Here is a 4,018-nt window from a genome sequence, read left to right on the forward strand (position 1 = left end):
ATGATCATTATAAATACTTTAACCAATTTTGCAGAGCTTGCACTAATGGGTAGTTCTAACCATTAATTCCAAATTAAAATGGGAAATTCTTAAAACAAATTTGGTCAGTACCAAAAATCGTGAATTTTCTGTACTATTCGTATATGTAATATTGTTTAATTTAATTATGTATTTTGTTTAATATTTTTTGTTTGGCTTTTAATATTTGTTGTACTATCTTCTGTAGCATGCATCAAAGATATTCATAATTTAATTGGCGCAGACGTAGATTTAAAAGAATTTTCATTGGGAGTATGATGAATTGATATCAATGGAAAATATACCTATCTGAATTACAAAAAATGAAACTTATTAAACTAGTAAAAACATTATGTGGCTCAAAACATTTTCCAAATGTTTGTACGATGTTGGCGAGTGTGGCAGCTGCTAAACATCATAGTGTTGATGTTGAAAGTTTGATAAGTGCCAGCAACTTATTAAAATCACCATTACGCTCAACTATGAATATTGAGACAGACAATTTGAGCTTATATATAAATTATAATATGCCACCATTATACGGTTGGGATGCTAGGGACACAGTTTACCATTGGATGTCTAAAAAGAAATATCGAGTCCTTAAAAGAAGAAAAGGAAAGGAACAATGTTATTTTGGTGGCATTTTCTTTGAAGTATCTAGTAAAAACAAAATTATCGATAGTGACAAAGACACTGAAGATAAAAAAAAAAATTTAATCTGTTATTATTCTTAATAAATTGTAATGAATAAAGTTATGTATAAAGTGTTTACATGTGTAGTCAATAATATATTATATAGTTTGGTAAACAGTGGTTGTTAAGCGAATTTAGCGAGCGACAAATTTATTTAATCTACATGTACAAAAATATTAAAATGTTGGGCAGTTCCACAATTTTCTTAGCGCAAGCTCTGATATTATTTTATTCATGCCAATACCTCTTTATACACAGTGATATTGTCTTTTAGGGCAAAAATAACCAAAACTTATTAGTATGTATATATATTATGAGAGCCTCTGGAGGTTGGAATAGGATACGGTTTGTCGTACAACAGCGGTGCAGTGGCGTAAGATCCTACCAAGTTTTATGATAATGCCATTTTTACCGCTTTCCGGAAAATCCAACCAAGAAATAACGTTCCCCATTTTACAAATTGGAATAGTCCTATCTTAGCGGGTTTATCATAAAATGAAACTATTGACCAAATTGTATAGGTATGACCGTATGGGAGGTACTCATAGCTTCGGCGGTTTCAGCTAAGCAATGATGAATCAGTCAGGACATGTTATTTTATACAATATATAGATGAATGACGATGTTATTTTTTTTCATTTGATTGTTATGTGTTGTGATTGATCGAAAAATTTCGTACGTTTTTAGTTATTAGTTAATAGGTACAATGTGCAATGTAAGTATAGGTACACTTTTTGGTCTTTATAAAGAGGGTGTAGCTAATATATATCAGCACAGGCCATTTTTTTTGGCCCAAACTAGAAAAATCTCCATATCAAAAAGTTTAGCAACTTGGATGGATAAACTTGGGAGTACGAGAAAGTAGAAGGTAGAAGTATCTTTAGTAGTATCTTTATAAAGATTCTTTATAGGTATACTATGTACCGGGACGTTCATGAAATATTAAGTAATATAATGATATTTTTAATATGATTTCGGTAGAATCTTTAAAAAATATATCTACCTATAGGCAGGTAAGTAATAATACATTTATTTTTAAATTATATTATAATTATGTAAATTGATTTATAACACTTTAATTAATAATTATTAATAATTAGCAATACATATTATCAAACTTCCATCAACCTATAATATATGACAAATTGCCAATAATATTATAAAAATTTAAAAATTAAAAATGATTACATTTTGTATAGCCTAAATAACACAATTATTAGAGAATAATATATATAATGAATTCAGTAAACGATGTGGTACATATAATAAGCAAGTATATAAAATATTATAATATAGTAGTTCAGGCAGTTCAGCTTGTTTTGATGTATGCAGTAGCGAGGCGTGAGGTTTTTGGTTGGGAAGACACTGAAAAAAATGGCACTAATACGCCTAGACTCCCCCCCCCCCTTTTATTTTATCTATACGGTAAGAAATCAATGTTCGAAAACTAAAAACCTAACCTAACCTATCTTAACTATTAATGTTATTTAGTTTCATGTTAGGTCTATATTAAATTCACTGTCCCGTGAAAACATATTGCATACGAGTCTGCAATGAAGTACCACATTGCTTGTCTTTGCTGTCCTTGCTATCATATGTAGAACATACCTAGATAATCTACTGAAGAGTCTGAATATAGGGACGTTCCGACACTAGTCAAGTATCGATACTTTGGTTGGTCTTTGATCCTCTTCCTTTTTAAATTAGCCTATCTTCTGCTCAGAGGTATAATCTATCTATGTATATAAAAATATCTGATCCCATTCACTTCGTTGCCCATTAAAATTGCCAACTCTGTATGAATAATATGTTTAACATATCACCATGTCAACCATGGTAATACGGAGACACACACCGACGAAAATCTCAAAATAATATATAATTAGTTACCATGGTAATATGGAAACACACACGGACGGAAATCTCAAAATAATATATAAATGGTTGCCATGGTAATATGTAATGTAACGCTATATTATGTAACGTAACGTTTTTCGATTCTATGTGCCAAAGTAAAGACATAAAATTTCAAAAATTAAAAACGTTACAACTTCCTTAAAATTATAATTTAATATAATAATAAATGTACACATTTTTATTCGTATGAGTATTCCATTGTTCAAAACGGCATTAATTAAATTATCAGCTATGGCCAATGGCCCATGAGGTCAAATTACAATATAAAACAATAAATATTAATAAACACGTACGACGTACCTATCACGATAGCGTGACAATGCAACGGCAACGTCGATGATAAATATTGAGGACTTAGATAATTATGAACGGCGAGACACGTAGGCAGGTACCGAATTCCGTCCCGGACCCCCTATGGTTCCAAAACTGAAGTCCGAATTCCGTCCCGTGGGTGGAGCAACTATATTTGAATTCCGTCCCGCTTTGCTGGCATATTTAAAAATGTAGAATCCGGCAAAACAGCCTTATGTCTAACTATCTTATTTTTTTTTACTGAAAACTTAAATTATACTGAACTTGTATTATTTTTTACTGAAGTCTAGAATCCGGCCAAGTATATCAACTAACCGGAAATGAAAATATAAATTATTATTTTTTAGATTTTTTGAAATGGGCTGATAAAAACTTAGACGAAACCTGACACATACTGGTGTCGATCTATGTTTCGACTTTGTCAAAGCATAATTTTATCATTTAAAAACTGTTCTCTCTCCAATTTTATTTTTGATTTTGGCAAAGTACTCCGCATTTTATATAAATTTGAATGAAGCCATAAAGGTATATTAATTATTGTCATATACTCATATTGATCATTATTCATTATTATTTCTTCATAGGCCGTTGTATGATAATTATTTTCACTGGTATGATTTAAACTTATTATTAAACTTTTCTGTTTAATAATTGACCGGGACGGAATTCAGACCTAGCTGCTCCACCCACGGGACGGAATTCGGACATTTTCAGCAGCCCGGGACGGAATTCGGCAATTGCCGAACCTCTCATAACATAGATAGTAAACCAGTAAACTTCCCTCACATTAGCATTCCCCCTGTACCCGAGTGCTCATAATTGCGAGAAGTTGCGGCGCAACGTCTATTAGATATGATACCATATTTGGAATGACCCATATGGCCATATATCGCCTTCTCATACCCACGGCCGTATCGCACACATCTAATCTATTTTAAGAATTATATAACTGTACAACGAAAAACCGATTTTAACAACTTTTGAAACATACATCATATTTATAATAATATAAAATAAAATTCACATTTGTAAATATTTTATAAAACAAAACAATTATTTAGCCGTCCCGTGTTCTAAT

The 4,018-nt window shown here is 31.3% G+C and overlaps 1 pseudogene; it reads left to right on the top strand.

Annotated features, from left to right (window-relative positions):
* The first annotated feature begins 319 nt into the window (after positions 1-319).
* Positions 320-925, top strand: LOC100575860 (annotated as a pseudogene).
* The last annotated feature ends 3,093 nt before the right edge of the window (positions 926-4,018 follow it).

Source organism: Acyrthosiphon pisum, chromosome A1 (assembly GCF_005508785.2).
Source record: "Acyrthosiphon pisum isolate AL4f chromosome A1, pea_aphid_22Mar2018_4r6ur, whole genome shotgun sequence".
Taxonomy (NCBI): Eukaryota; Metazoa; Arthropoda; class Insecta; order Hemiptera; family Aphididae; genus Acyrthosiphon; species Acyrthosiphon pisum.